This window comes from Anguilla rostrata, chromosome 12 (genome assembly GCF_018555375.3).
Source record: "Anguilla rostrata isolate EN2019 chromosome 12, ASM1855537v3, whole genome shotgun sequence".
In the NCBI taxonomy this organism is placed as follows: domain Eukaryota; kingdom Metazoa; phylum Chordata; class Actinopteri; order Anguilliformes; family Anguillidae; genus Anguilla; species Anguilla rostrata.
The window spans coordinates 5354321-5370926 of record NC_057944.1 but is presented as its reverse complement, the minus strand read 5'-3'; the positions used below and the strand labels follow the sequence as shown (position 1 = coordinate 5370926).

The window sequence follows — 16606 nt, the reverse complement described above, 5'->3', positions numbered from 1 at the left end:
ATTAAAGCACCTTTTCTACATGGTCCCCCCATTTCAAGGTACTACAAGAATTTGTTGAATTGGCTTCACAGATGTGTTTCGTTAGGCAGGTGTATTCGTTTGTGTCGTTAGTGAATGCAGAAGAGAGCTGTTGATGTCTAGTCTTGATTCTAGACTTTGCAATTGCCTTTGGAGACTGTTGTTGGGGTGTGACAACATGAGGAAGACAGCAGTGTCGATGCAAATTAAGCTGGCCGCCATAAGGCTCAGAAATGAAAACCAATTAATCAGGAACATTGCAATTAACAAGAAAAAAACAACTGGTGAACTCAATAATGTCAAAAGACCTGGTAGACCGAGGAAGACCACTGACAACAGCCCAACAGATCAAAAATACTCTCCTGGATGCAGGTGTAGATGTGTCAAAGTCTACCATACGTAGAAGACTACACCAGCAGGACTACAGAGTGTACACTACAAGATGCAAACCACTGATAAGCCTAAAGAACAGAAAGGCAAGATTACAGTTTGCTAAGAAGCACCTAAAAGAGCCCCAAGAGTTCTGGAACAAAGTCTTGTGGACAGATGAGACAAACATTAACATGCACCAGAGTGAGGGAAAGAGTTAAGTGTGGAGAAAAAAGGAAATGCCCATGATCCAAAGCATACCACCTCATCCGTGAAACATGGTGGAGGCGGTGTTATGGCTTGGGCCTGTATGGCTGCCAGTGGAACGGGCTCACTTGTCTTCATCGATGATGTGACTGCAGACAGAAGTAGAACAATGAATTCTGTTTCAATTCAATGAAGTCTACAGAAATATTTTATCTGCTCAGATAAAACCAAATGCCTCTAGAGCAAAGAAGGGGTTTTTGATGGCCAAAAAGTGGAAAATCCTTGACTGGCCGAGTCAATCACCGGATCTGAATCCAATTGAACATGCATTTTACATGCTGAAGAGGAGACTGAAGGCAGAAAGTCCCCAAAACAAGCAGGAACTGAAGATGGCTGCAGTACAGGCCTGGCAGAGCATCACCAGGGAAGATACCCAGCGTCTGGTGATGTCTATGCATCGCGGACTTCAAGCAGTCATTACATGCAAAGATTATGCAACCAAATATTTAAAATGATTACTTTATTCTACATTATGTTAAACTGTCCAATATCTTTTGATGCTTGAAAATGGGGGGGACTGTACATAAGGTTCTATAATTTCTAAACGGTTCATCCGATATGCATGAAAATACCTATACCTAATACAGTGTATCCTTTCAAACTCAAAGTGCTAGAGTACAGAACCAAAATAACAAAAAAATGTGTCACTGTCCAATGAATTATGGTGCTCACTGTATATATATATATACTGATGCAATTACCTTGAAGTACCTTGCTGAAGGCTACAACGGCAGTGTCCTACCTGGGAATCAAACCTGCGAACTTTAGGTTACAAGACTAGCTCCTTACCCATTATACAGTACTACACTGTATACACACACATTTGGCAAAATATCTTGCATAACTGGGAGGAGGCGAGGAGCTGAGATCGAAGCCACATCGCTCGTGGAACATTGGAGGGAGGGGGGAACACATAGATCGATTTCTGGGGCATGGAGGAGGTTTGAGGTCATAGTGGAGGATACATTTTTCAAGTATTGAGACGCACCCTGTTTAATGAACAGGGAGTGGTCTGTGGGTGTGCCCAACGCAGGGCATAGCCATTAATTGGCCATTAATCAATTTCAGCACTACTAACCTTGTTGTGCCACATAATCAGACCATAATTCACACAGTTCAAATGTACCCTGAGCCCATGGAGAGAACATGAGAGAATGGTGTGATCAAAAACCTGTGTGGAGTAACAATATAAGAGTATTTCAGTAACGGCCATGTATGTTTTGGGCTGAAATGAAAACACGAGAACACATCACTAAATATGGAATATGGATAAAATGTGGCTTGTCCTAACTCTCTGCGTCGACCGATCAAAGTCAAGCTCATTTTTCTTTGTCTACTGTACCCTACATTCAGGGAAAAGCATAAACCCAACCATGCCCCCAGAAGTAAATTTACGCATCTTAAGTAATTGTGCAGCTTCTAAAGTGTATGCTGAAATAACACCAGGATGAAAAATGAATCACACACAGCAGCACAGCCCCCCCCTTTCCTGTCAGCAATATTAAGGGAGCATTTCAACAAGATGTAAATGCCAACAATTTGATCAAATTAATACTTTGCCCTCATCTAGATTAAGCGACAGTTCAATTTATGCCATTGGGATTAACTGAAAGTGACAATAGGCACATATTTCAATATTCTTGAGAAAATATGGGCTCATTGTTCAGCTTATCCTTGTTTTTATTCAAATATGCACACGTGACAGAAGGAATTGCATGAGGCAATCGACAGGTTCCTTGACGCCCAGCCAATTAGGGAAGTAGGCTGAGAAAGAACGGTTGAATCCAGATTCCACTCCAACTCTTGCCCTAGCCATTCAATTGCATATTTACTGCTAGCATTCTGCACCGGAATCTGCTAATTCTTTGCAAGTTGCCCTGGGTCAGTCAGTACATCTGCCTATATAAATTTTAAAAAGATATGTTTGGTTTGTGTAAGGCAACTGAAGTTATTTATCGCTTCAGTCCCGCTGCTTTGTTAGGGAGCCAGGCACCATAACTCTGAAGGCACCCTGTTGGGTTTTGCTGCCATTATGTTACTTTTATTGGTTTATAGAGGGCATTGTGCCAGGTTACATAAGCTCCCACAGATACAACACTGGTTGGATAATCTGGATTTTTCATCATTTTGGAAGTGTAGTCTATTGCCAAAAAATGCCAACTTTTTTTCTTCTTCATGCAGTCAAGACCTCAGCCACTGAGTATTTAAGACCATAGCAACCTCTACAAAGTCCACAGAGCAGGGTAGATAAATTACACTGGAGTAACATACTACAAAAAAATGAGAGTATTAGGCTTTCAGTGTTTTATTTAGAAAATTTAAAATGACTCAAATGTATTTTTTTTTTATTTATTTATTTTTTTTTTCTCCAAACTTTTATACCAATTTGGTATAAAAGTTTTTCCCAGTTTTTCCCCTATTCCAAATCCTGATTTGGAATGCCCAGTTTAAGTACATTTGTTCCCAGCTGCGAGGCCCTCTCAGTTTGGGAGTACGCAGACAGGCGCGCGCTCTCCACCCAGCTGTGATGCTGAGCCGCTGCTTCTGTTCAGTCCGCCAGCTAAGTTTGCCCAGACGGTCTGGCGCACTTCCACAGTTTGGACCGCCAGGCGGAACCGAAAAGCTTGACCGCGCTTCCGCCTCGTGCCAAGACTCAAACTCCAGAGCCGTTTGCTCGTCCAGCGCTGTGCTTCAAAGATGCTAACATCGGTCTAAAATACCACTTCTGAAAGACAACGGGCGCTCGGTTTCCCCCGAGGGGGGTCTCTAGAGCGTGGCGAGAGTCGGATGTCTCCCAACCTCTGATCCCTCTTCCCACCCTGCATAGTGCCTCGGCTAATTGCACGCTGCCCCGTAGGACTGCCAACCATGACTGGCACTGGCGCAGTCTGGTTTCCATACAACACAAACACGCCCCATCCACACACCAGAACAGCACAGTAACAGAATGGGACAACCATCAGTCCTACATAACCTGGAATGCATGCTTTAAAAGTAAAAGTAAAGCTTTAAAAACTCCCCTTTACCTTTGTGTAATATTACTTTGTGTGTGTGTATATATATATATATATATATATATAAATTAAAAAAACATTCAGTGAGGGAAATATGCAATAATGGGGGGTGGAATATGTTTGCACTGTGTATAATAAAGCATTCTATGCTCAATTATATAAAACGTCATACTGCCCTTGATAAATATAATTCACTAAGTGTTGAATGTCTAGCCTATTGTATGCCTATTGTACACCCCATACAATGCATCTGTCATAATGTGCAAGCAAGAGGAAATAAAACCCGGGTGCAGTATAAATCAAGTGCATTAGGGGAACAAAGGATCGGTAATAGTGTGAAGTTGGAAGTGGCTCACATGGTTAGTATGGACTCCTGACCCGAAACTATGGCCACAAATGGAATTTTCTATATATGTGGTCAAACAAATCTCATAGGCTGGAACCGCAGTTCTTTGTCCCTGAAAATGATATACACTCATGTATTGGTCTTTAATATTTTTTAAGACTGTACTTTTTTTATTTATTTTGTTTTATTAAAATATAAAAATGAGCTCCTTGCTTATTTGCCATGTTAATCTTCAACACCATCATTTTTGTGACGAATATATATATCTCCAATAAAAAATCTGTTTTTTCAAGTGAAATGCTTGCATTTGCCTGAAAAGGATTACATTGATCAGCCCTGACATCAGCTAACAAGGTGTATCAGCACAGATCTTTGACAACTGCTACAGCCCTGTATATGTCTACTGTACTTCAAACAACATGTACTCACCACTGGGCAGATTGCTTAAGATTCAAACAAACAATCTCGCAAAGACCCTAATTCATACTCTTAAAGTATGAATGTTGGTGTGCCATTAGCTAGATATAACAGTCTCCTGTTGTTTTAATTGCTCATTTGACCTTTTAGAATGATGGTATTATTCAAACCAGGTGAAGCTAGAACGATTTTGGAAGTTAGCATTGTGTCTCCCCATGTTTAGACTACGGTATATAAAGAAAAACCCATTTTCAATGTACAGTAATGCGAAGTTGCTCACACATACAAGTAATTAACTAAAATGTATTCAAATCTAAATTAGACCAAGTGACAAGAAACAATATTGGCTCTTAGCTCACACCAATTAAAGAAGCTGTATTCCAAAGCAATGCTACCAAAATTACATTAGGTGACAAGCTCTTATTTTACGACTAAATTGATACATGCCAACACGACACCCCTGGGAGGGAGAGGCGGCAGTTCCGGGAAACATCGTTGGTTGCCGCATGGAGAGAGAGAACGCACCCACACAAAAACAAAATCAAATAAACAAACACCTTCAGCCTTCCTCCTAATGGGTTCCAGGCAAAAACAAACTCAAATGATAAAGACGAAAATAAAACCCAGGACTGCTTTTCAGCATGCCGCTGGGATCCACTGGCTAACCTTTCAGCTGACCAGTTTCTTTGTCTATCAATGTACAGGGAAAAAAAAATAAGCCAAAATGAACCTAAAATCAGACATGCACTCTTGGTGTGTGCTCCAGTCTCAACAGATTGTGGAGAGCAACACACCTTTAAGCACCTGGGCTGATTAGTTAACGAAACCCAGGTGCGTGTGCTCGCTCCACCTGCCGGCACAGCTGAGACCAATCCGGTTAACCGCCGGACCAAATACCACATGCACGATATGCACATTGGATGTTTTCATTTGAATACAAACAAATGATAAAACAAAAAAGTCCCCTGAGTTTGGGGCTTTTTTGTGTGGACGTGTGGAGTTGTTTGTGAATTCTGTCTGTTGAAATGGGGTTAGAATGTGCACAAATTCATGTTCTTAAGGGCTGAGAGACTGTGGTCCATTGTGGTTATGTCTGTAGGGAACCCTGAAAAGTGCAAAACTCTTGGTGCTATATAGGTATGGGGCATGCTGCCCTGCCAACGCATAACTTGGCGGGATGGCATACCTGCTAAACTGATCTAGTGTCAGCGATATTACAAGAGGTATGAGGCTGCATCAGGTGCTGGGGAGGAAATTAATGTTGATGACATTGGTAGTGTCAGGAGATCGATAGTGAGTATTATGGAGAGTCAGTTAACTTTCTAGTGTTAACTTGCCTCATATCTTACTCTAATACCCCATGATCCAATACTCCCAAATAGGCAAGTATGCCATGAGCCAATTTTAATCTAAAACCCAACTGAATTTTAATATTAGCATGAATGATGGCAAACCGAGCATGAACCTACCAACCTAATTTGCATTCTAAACCAGTTGAGAGGGTCAAGAAAGACGCTATGTCTACACTACATAACCAAACCATTTTAAAAATCAAGACAGAGAGAGACAAATTTGAGTTATGGCAATTTTCTTAAATAATGTAACAACAAAATAACCAAAATACTGATTGTATAACGAGAAGAAACTAATGAGAATCATTGTTTTCATGGAAATTTAGAATTAACGACCCAAGTTCTCTGCTTAACAACACAAAAAACAATATGTTCAAAGGGCCACGGAAGAAAATTTCATTTTCAGCTGATTCAATAAAAATCAATAAAGGTAAAAGTAACACATATATAATCACTGTTGGTAACCATTGCATAAGGTAATTAGCCATGTAATATGCAGGATAATCCCCTCCGAGGCGGTCAGCTATTGGCAATAATGACCTTTGGGGGTCATACCTCATGCAATGGTTACCAACAGTGATTATATACATGCAATGATTATGCAAAGTGTATATATATATATCTATATATATATATATATATATATATATATATATATTGCGAGCTGCCCAGGTGTGCATAAGCGTGTGAACAAGACAGCATGGAAACCGAGACACAGGACACATGGAAGTAAAAAAATGGGTTGGGGAAAAAATAAGCAACGCTGGGGAAAAAAAAAACTAATTTAAACACTCTGTCCACAGCTCAGGCTCCCACCATGGAGACATTCTGCCCCATGGAGAATCAGAAAACCACTCAGAAGTTGAAGCTCTTGAACCAGTTTCAATGGGCCACCATCTTTCCTCGGTCTCTTCTAAATCAAAGGGAGACAAAAAATGAAAGAAACTGCGCACCCATACTCCTCTCAGCGACCAGGGTACGCTAAAAGTCTGTTTTGTTTTTCCCACCGACCATGAGCTGGATAATGTTTGACCCAAATATTATGGAGCTCACTGTATATGTAAACCAGTTGTTCCTGAGACATTTTTCCAGAGATACAAGGGTTTCAGCCATCCACTGGACAACTAACACATGTACTTTAAAATACCATGTTTAAATCCCATAACGAAATACATCCTCCACCAGCATATTTCAACAAACAAGTTACAGTGCAACGATGCAGTTTCTGACACGCTACATGGCTTAACCAGCAGTGGGGGCTGTATTCAAGGAAGCCATTTTGTGTCCATTGTATTTACCTACATCATTGAAACTAAAAGTATCTGGTATTAGTTCTGAGTTATGGAACAATAAAAATCCTGATTTTTTTTTTTTTTTACTTCTGTTGCCTTTGGCTTTTCTAAGCCTGATACTTACTGCTGTAGAGTTTGGTTCTTCTCACAAAGCTGGATGGTTATAATTTCCGGTTTCTGTTGAAGGCATTCTCTATCAGCTTCAAAGATATTTTTTTTTCCTGCTCCAAGTTAGCTTTCAGTTCACAGTTCTCTTCCATTGTCTGAACGCTGTGCAGGCTTTACAAGATTTAATTGTGCATGAAGTTTCTGCTTGGCATAACAGAGACAATTTTAGCTATGAATTACATGCGCATACAATTCTAAATGTATTTTTGGCTGATGTCTCTTAGCTCTGAACAACAGTGCTAATAAATAGATCAACTTCCCATTACATTGTCTTACCTTCAAGTCCTTCTTCTCCAGTGTGATGGAGGCAACAGTTCTTTTGTGCCCCTTAAGCTGCTGTCTGAAGACTTTGATGTAAAAAAAAGAGCAAATTTGGCGCATGTAGGTTAAATGCAATATTACAATTAAAGCAAAAGGGCTTCTGAAACTTACATTTGTCTTCAGGTCTTTGATTTCACTTTTTAGCAAACACTTCTCTGTGGACGTTCTTTGAGCTTGATCTTCTGTTGCTAAAAAAAAAATAAATAAATGAAAACCAAAATACAAACAAATCTTGGTATAATTTAAAGCAGGAAGCTGGCACAAAGTATTGAGTCATGTGTGATGTTATAAACAAATCCATACATGGACGTGCCTCTGAAAGGATGGGGCATGCTGTCAGATGGTTGTCTGCCAGGAGCATCTGGAAGCCCCCGTGATTAACAGGAAGTGGCCTGCTGCGTTCTGACAGTCCTCCCCATTACACAACTACCACGGCAACGACCCTACGACATCGTGTGGCCATGAGGGATCTGCTGCCATGGAGTCAGGTCCACTTTACATCACTGGATGTGACTCGGATGTGAGAGCTCCAGAAGGGAGCAGTAGATGCCCTGACCCATCCTGTGGTCACCATGCTAGATATTAGAAATGACTGGATCAGCAGAGAATGCCGCAGTTCTCCTGATCCCAGGGAGCTCCTCCAAGCACAAGTGGGTGGCATGCATCTCTTTGTAAATTTTTGCCTCCGGCACCGACTTCTCTGGTCTGGTCTTGGGACTGCCAGCTCATCCTGATCACCGTAAGGTGGCTCAGAAAACTACGGTTCAAAATCCGGTCGTCATCCTGGTCAGGCGAGCTGGAGGCTCCTGACCTCGTTTACTGAGGCCTCAGGCACAAAGAGACATGGCAGGCCCAGTATCCTGAAGGAGTGAGCTTGGCCATTCAGCCATGCGTGTGGATGAGCAGAGAGCTGTGTGTCCAAGACAACTGGCTAATGCAATTCCCTCTCATAATCCAAATGAGCATAGACTGTGCAATTTGTATGAAAAATCTATCCCTTTGTGTAAAAGTCTATTCCTGAGTACTTTTGAAGTAAAGTTCTCAGTTCTATCCAATCTGCAGTTCTTAGAAAAGTGCAGTTAATACAGGAAAAAGATATGTTAAGAAGACAGAGAAAAATAGAAAATAGCGAGCAGAAAAAGAAAGGACAAAAAAAAATGCATAGCCAAATGTTCCAAATTAATGATATATTTTGATGTTCAGACAAGCTCGCAGCTGGCGACCCAAGGCCTCTCTTGAATCAGCTAAGATCAGTGTTCATGACTCCACAGTTAGAGATTTCACAGTAAGGACATCAATCATACCAACAGTCAAACATTGTGGTGGTAATGTGATGGTGTGGGGATGCTTTGCTGCCTCCGGACCTGGATGACTTGCTATTATTGAAGGAACTATGAATTTTGCTTTGTACCAGAAAATTCTTAAAGAGAATTTTAGTTCATCTGCCCGAAGTGTAATTGGGTTATGTAGCAAGACAATGATCCAAAACACAAAAGCACATAAGTCCACATCTGAATGGCTGAAAAGTCTTGGAGTCAAAGTCCCAATAGAGATGCTGTACCAGGACCCGAAACAAGCAGCTCATGCTCGAAAACCTACCAATTTGTCTTAATTGAAGCAGTTCTGTGAAGAGTGGGATAAAAGTCCTCCACATCGACGTGAAAGCCAGATATCAAATTCTAGGAGGCGTTTGGTTGCAGTTATTGCTGCTAAATGTGGTGCAGCCAGTTATTAAATTTAAGGGGGATTTACTTTTTCACATGGGTGATATGGGTGTTTAATAATTTTTTAAAACAGTGTTTTGTGTTTACTCATGTTCTAATATTACATTTTGTCTAAAGATCTTAAACCATTCAGTGTAACAAATATGCGATAATAGAGGAAATCAGGAAGGGGGCAAATGCTTTTTCACAGCACTGTATTACACAGAGACAGTGTATGCTCCAGCATCACTAGATTACTTCATAAACACACTTCATGTAGCTGTTGTGAACCACAGAAAAAGAAAATGGCAGTGCTGTCAGTAGTGGTGATAACAGCCAAGGCAACTGCTTTCTGTACCTGATTCAGATGCAAAAAGGATCAGGTACAGCACAGTCCCAATGCTCCTGAAATATCCTTTGCTATCAGTTAGCCAAGAATGTGATGCTTTTTGCAGCAGTGGGGCTACCCAGGAAGTGAGGGTTTACAGTTGATTGGACTTCCTATTCTCATCACGTACCCAAAGCCCCCACATGCAATGAGGCTTTAGGTACAAACATGCTTAAGCTTTTGGTTCCACCTGGCTGGTCTGGCTGTGGAAATGCATCCACCATCTGTGTAGATTTGGGGGAGGGGGGACTGAAAAGAAGGAGAGCGTGCGTCTGTCGGCAAGCCCCCCAACTGAGAGCGGCATGCAACTGGGAACAAACATACTTAATTTGGCCATTCCAGATTGGGACATCGCAAAGAGGTAAATTGGGCATTCTAAATTTGGGGAAATCCAACCAGTTGCTGTAACCAACTGCATAATGCAAAAATGTGGTTGTTTCTCAGGCTATGCAGTGCATGTCTTGAAACCAAAAAATATTTGTAAAATTTTAGTTAAATTCAAATTCAGTGGTATGGCCTTTAATTAAAGAGAATACCAGAAAAAAAAAAAAAAACACGAGGTGCCTTTAGACTTATAGCGCCTATCCTCCTAACAAAGTAGCAGTCAATGAAGACTAAGTTGCCTTCCACAAATGTATCCTTTTTTAGATATATTTATTTATTAGTTCATGTGGCAGGGATTTGAATCCAGGGTGACTGACAAAGCATTAACAGACACCAAAGACACCTTACAGATACTGTGACAAAGGAAGCAGTGAACACTTCTTAAAAGCGATCTTCCTCGCATAAGCTGAGGCAGATCACCTTACAGACTCTGTTCCCCTGTCCTGTTGAAAAATATTTTCAAGTTGAAATCATTTCTCTTTAGGCTCTGTAGACTGTTGTCAAATTCTCACCTGGCCCATAACCCATGTGTCATGTCCCAAAATCCACCTGCATTACATTAACCTGGTGTACGGTAAAGGACGCAACACTAAGCCACATTAACAATAACCACAACATCAAAGAAGACCCAGGTGAGGGCAAGGTGATATATAAAGACAATTGGGCATTTATTATACAGCAAAACCTGTCCTAAAATGTTAAAACCATATAACATTTTTAGGTTAGATAACGGGGGGGGATAAACAGGAATGTAGCTCCATGGTACAGTACTCTTTGTTATAAACGTGTGTGTTAGTGTCTGTGTGTGTCTTTGGGTTTTTGATGTTTTTTGTTGGAGTTCATTTTTGGTTCCCTGTCTGGATGAATGTAGAAGAGGTTATGATCAGCATGCTTATTTGACTTTTTTCATGTTAAAGGGGAATTTCACTTTCAAACACAAATGGGCTTATTTTGTTTATATTGTCCTTCTAATGAATGTGTCGACCTTCATTTTTCGATTGGGTATTTTGTTTTAAATTAAACAAGGACCTATTTTTTATTTTTTTTTGCGCAAGTCCACATAGTAGTACGGTTTCCGGTTTTATCTTCTTCTTCGAAGAAAAGCATAGCATTGAAGTCGTGCAATGATATGCTGCCTCGGTCTACTTCCTGAATTTGTAAAGGTAAGCAACAAAACATCGTAAAATATTAACAAAACAAAATAACTAATCAAAAAATGAAGGTCGACACATTCATTAGAAGAAAATTCAAAATAAAATAAGCTCATATGTGTTTTAAAGTAAAATTCCCATTTAAAGGTGGGTTTTAGTGGACTCAGTTTATAGGAAGAGAAATCACCGCGCTCACTCGTTTTATTTTGTTGGTGCACTCAAAAAATGGCTACAAAGCTTCAAAAAAATGTCATTATTTTTAAAATTAGTTTTCTTCAATGCAGGATCATGCACAAATGTTTTGGCATGTTGCCTTCTTCAGTGTGCAGGTACAATGATTAAGACATTCCACCTTTTGAACAAGTAACAGCTGCCGGTGTGTTGAACATTGATAGGACTGTGATGAATGTTTTGTGTCATCATGAAGATGAGGAACGTTGTCTAAATTTTGTCTGTGTCCTCTATATTTCATATGAATATCTGAAGTAGACTGTTTTTCAACTTGGACATTTATCACAAATGGTCACTTCCGAAATGTGCTGTTTCAGTGTTGGCATTGGCTAATACAAATTTATTTCCTGTTGCTGTGCCCCTAATCTGTAGGCAGAATTTTTATTTTTTTTATTATTAATATGTACTTCCTGATTATTTCTGTGTAAAATGGATTTTCCAATTTCCTGTAGTGTTCCTTGTTATTTTTATCTTGTCTTCTCCAGGAGTACAAAAAAAAATAAAATAAATAAAAATAAATACTCCTCACATAACCATATACATTCAGTAAAAGGATTCAAGCAAACTACACTCTGATACAGTTGACAAAATGACATTTCATTACGTAAAAGGCCTTGATTCCAAGGCCAATGTAAACAAAGGACCTTGTCCCATTATTACAAAGTTTGAAATCTACTGGCAGAAAGAACTGGTTGAAGGCATAGTGAAAAAAACACCAGAGGAACAAAGTATGGTCCCAGTGGCTAGCTTCCTCAGGAGATAAATGAATGGTGCAACAAATTAGACCCTATTCTGTAAGAGCAATGAGAAAAGGGAAATCATGCCTCCGTAGCTGTTGATAAACTGTGTTTCGAAGAAGCCTTTTCCACATAAATCACATCTTAGCTCTTCTTCAAAATGAACTATAAGAAGTATGACAGTCATGACAAATAGGCTGCCTTCTAACTGTCCTAAACCTGGCCTGATCGCCAATTTACTTAGGAAATTTTCTCTATATACTATTGTCTGTTTGTAATCACATCTAGTAGACAGGGCTACTATCACAAACTTTAATTTTGGTGGGTGTGGCTTTTTGATTGACAATAAAGCCACACCCACGTACACACACACACACACACACACACATTACATTACATTACATTACATTACAGGCATTTAGCTGACGCACTTATCCAGAGCGACATACAACAAGTGCATTGGTTCACGGTGTAGAGGTGCAAAAGAAACACTAGAGTGAAGTAAGGATCGTAGTGCCAGAAGTGACCACATCGATTAGGACTCCAACCCTGTAAAGTAACCTGTTCAGCAAACAATCCTACCAAGTACAAACTAGCACTGGAATCGCATTTGCCTAATCAGACAAAAACAACAACAACAATCCTGCCAAATAAACAAACGTAATCGTATTATCCTAACTAGGTACATTGAGCTAAACTATAGGCTAGAGAGGGGTGGGGAGAGGTGCAGCCTGAAGAGATGAGTCTTCAGTCTGCGTTTGAAGGTGGTAAGATTCTCTGCTGTTCTGACCGCCATGGGGAGGTCATTCCACCAGCGAGGGGCCAGGACAGACAGCAGACGGGAGCGGGAAGTACAGACGCGAAGAGGGGGAGGTGCCAAGCGTCCAGAGGTGGCAGAACGGAGAGGTCTGGCTGGTGTGTAGGGTCTGATGATCCTCTGAATGTACCCTGGTGCTGACCCCTTAGCTGCCTGGTATGCAAGCACCAAGGTCTTAAATTTGATGCGAGCCATAACAGGCAGCCAGTGGAGGTCAGTGAGCAGGGGGGTGACATGGGAATGTCTGGGGAGGTTGTAGACCAGACACGCTGCAGCATTCTGGATGAGCTGCAGGGGTCTGATGGCGGATGCTGGCAGACCAGTCAGCAGCGAGTTGCAGTAGTCCAGGCGGGACAGGACCATCGCTTGAACCAGGAGCTGGGTTGTGTAGGTGGTGAGGAAGGGTCGGATTCTCCGGATGATGTACAGGAAGAACCTGCACGTTCGACTCACCGCCGTGATGTTCTGGGAGAGGGACAGTCTGTTGTCCATCACCACTCCAAGGTTTTTTGCGGTGGGTGATGATCACACCACGGTGTCCCCTAGGGAAATAGAAAAGTCAAGAAGTTCAGGAGCCTGCGTTGCACTACACTCCTCCGCTCCACGTCCCCCCATGCTCCAAAATTGCTCACAGAAAGAAAAGGTGTCACTCAAAATTCGCCCTATTCGTTTTTCTTTTCTGTACAACAGTGACATTTGCAAACAGGTCAAAACTTGTAACACATAAGACGAAAATTAAATCAGTCTAACTAGAAGGCTAAAACGGCAGTAGCATTTCAAGTCTGAGGAACACTTCTTCCTTTAGGCTAGTACACACTAATAGTTGTTTTTGTTAATTCGATCATTGTTTGTGAAATGTATGTGAATAAAACAAAAAAGGAACCACAAAAAGCCGCCTAGACTAAACAAAAGTATATTGGCATTGTGTAATTTTACAGAAAGTGGCAATCATCACATTTGTTATATCAGGGGTGTATTTTTTAATTTCACAGAATATGGCCAGTTTATTAAGGAAACACCCATAAAGTGATGGAAAAGCATTCCAAAAAGCATTCATTTATTGCTTTTGTTTATACAGTGCACACAATATCGAGCAGCGTATGTGTGTGTGAAATGATAGGTAGCCTTGACATAATCAATCAAATGAATGTAGTTAAAATTGAACAGATTTACTGTAGAATCTTTGAATTGACTTTGAGGAATATCAGTTTTTGATAAGACTCATCTTGTGGTGCCTTGACAGCAAGCCAGCAGTAGAGAACACCCTCTGTGCGCTTGCAGAGCCGTTCAGGATGCTGAGAACCCCTCGTGCCAATCTAGCGAGGTGCGGCAGAGATGTCGTGTTGCCTCTCCAAAACTCTATGACATCTTCATCTGGGTCCTTCATCATGGAAGACAAGTATTCTTCTACTTCTCCTTGTGCATCAGGAGAAACTCGCTGGGTGACATAGCAGCCAAACTTACGGGCTCGCCTGTGCTCGCAGTCCTCCTCAATTGACTCATTGACAGGTGCTGAAGCTGAACACCCACCTGTTGCTACATCGACTGCTTCGGTCTCTTGTGTAAGGAGGCCACGGGAGGTTTCTCCAAGCCTATCCTGCAGGAGCTCCTCTCTGATCACCCACTCTGACTTGAACCGGAGATCCCGCACAGCGGCTGGGATAGGTTCTTTGCTATCGTAGTAGCAACCTATAACAACTTTCTAGATTCTCAACCAGTGTCTCCATAAGACCAGCAATGGCAATAGGGTGTCATTCAGTATTTTACCAGCAATGGCAGTAGGGTGGGACAGCTCAGTCAGTATTTTATTTTTGTATTTATTTCCCGCTACTGCTGGCTGAACCATACCTAGGTTTCCCCGTTCTTTTAGCATTTTTTTTTTTGTTAGGTCTGCCAGCGATGACAGTACCTCCACTAGACCCTATAGTAGATGCACGTCATTAAGGGTAAGTTTTGTGTCTTCAGAGAGAGATGAGTTTGCTTTTCCATAACAGGTCTCTTTGGAACAAGTTCACCACTGACTCATGCGCAGTTGGCCGTTCCATCTTGTCATACATGCAGTGGTGGGACGTACTCCAAACCTGTCACTCTCCTCTGTAATCAGTGTACTCCTCCAAACACTCTTCACAAGCTTCCCCATTTTCTAGGTCACTCTACTAGCCTCATCTTGCTAGTTAATGGCATCCTTTACTGTGAACTGAACCATGTGCATTTGGTATGTATCATTTCTTTTTTTATATAACAGTTCATATAGGCCTATTTTATTAAAGTTTCTTTTGCTAACAAATATGGAAATGGAAATAAAACAATGGAAAAAAAACTGGTAATATTACATTACAGGCATTTAGCAGACACTCTTATCCAGAGTGACTTACAAAAGTTTTACTAAGCATTTTTGCATTGTATCAATTTATACAGTGAAGCAATGCAGGTTAAGTACTTTGCTCAAGGGTACAGCAGCAGTGTCCTACCCAGGAATCAAACTTGTGACCTTTGAATTACAAGCCCAGTTCCTTACTCATTGTGCTACACTGCCAACAAGTTTGTTTTTAGTTTATCACACTTAATGTTGTTGAGCAGTTAGTTTTACGACAATAACCAGACTTCAAAGTAACTGAACTTTCCATCCATTATCTGCTTATTTTGTTCTTATCCAGAGCAATTTAAACAACTTTTTACAAAGAGATTACCAGGAGCGGGGTTCAAACCCACATAGACATGCATCCATTGGATCTTAAGTCCAACGCCTTAACCACTCGGCCATCCTGGTATATACACAATAAATTTGCCAGTGCATTAAAAAAGTGTGCATAAATGACCAGACGAAGACACATTTACAAGAGGGGTTTATAAGAGGCCTTAAGAAGAACGACATATAAGGAGGAAAATAGACCTTTTGTTTCACCTTCAACGTTGAAGAGTCTATATAAATAATGTGTAGGTAGTGTTGACCCCCAAGGTACACCATAGGCCTGCATTGCAGACTGCAGACATAGGTAAATAAAAAAGGAAAAACCAGCCAGTTCAAAGGCCGGTATCATTAAAAATGTCCCACCCTGAGGCAACAGTATCTTGATGGTGGATAGCTGTTAACCTTGTTCAAGTGTCAATTTCTCCTGTCTGTCACAATCAGTTAATCAGGGAATCAGCTGGTTGATCGTATTAGGCGATGCAATCTGTGCAGGTAGGAATCAATGAAAAACCAGATTCTGTAAAGGTGAGTAAAGAAATCACCACAGAATTCTAGGGCTGTTTTAAATGCTCGTGGTCACTCATGAAGCACACTCATGAAGCACTTTATGCAGTCTCTGCTGCGTAACACAAGGCTTCATTAAACTGAATTGTTGGAGCAGAATTTGATAGCCCTGTGAAAACTGTAGTAAATGCACAACAGTTTTCTCTCCGCCAGGCTCTTTGTGAAAGCTGACCGAAGGCCATTTGCCCACTTTGGCAGCAGTGTGATTTTCTAGAAAAAAAGAGATCTCTGTAGACACCCAGGATTTTAAACAGCAGTCTTTGGCATCGTGATGGCTTATCCATCTTGCGCTGTTCTAACAGTATATAATTTCTCTAGTAAAAGCCACAGAAATGCTCAATGCCAACCAACCTCATGTAGGGGGAGGCGGAAGGG

General features: G+C 41.0%; 1 non-coding gene across 1 annotated transcript; it reads right to left on the bottom strand.

Annotated features, from left to right (window-relative positions):
- Nucleotides 1-15662: 15662 nt before the first annotated feature.
- On the bottom strand, nt 15663-15745 carry trnal-uaa (transfer RNA leucine (anticodon UAA)). Its single transcript has one exon. It is a non-coding gene; the product is annotated as a tRNA-Leu (tRNA).
- Between the last annotated feature and the right edge of the window lie 861 nt (nt 15746-16606).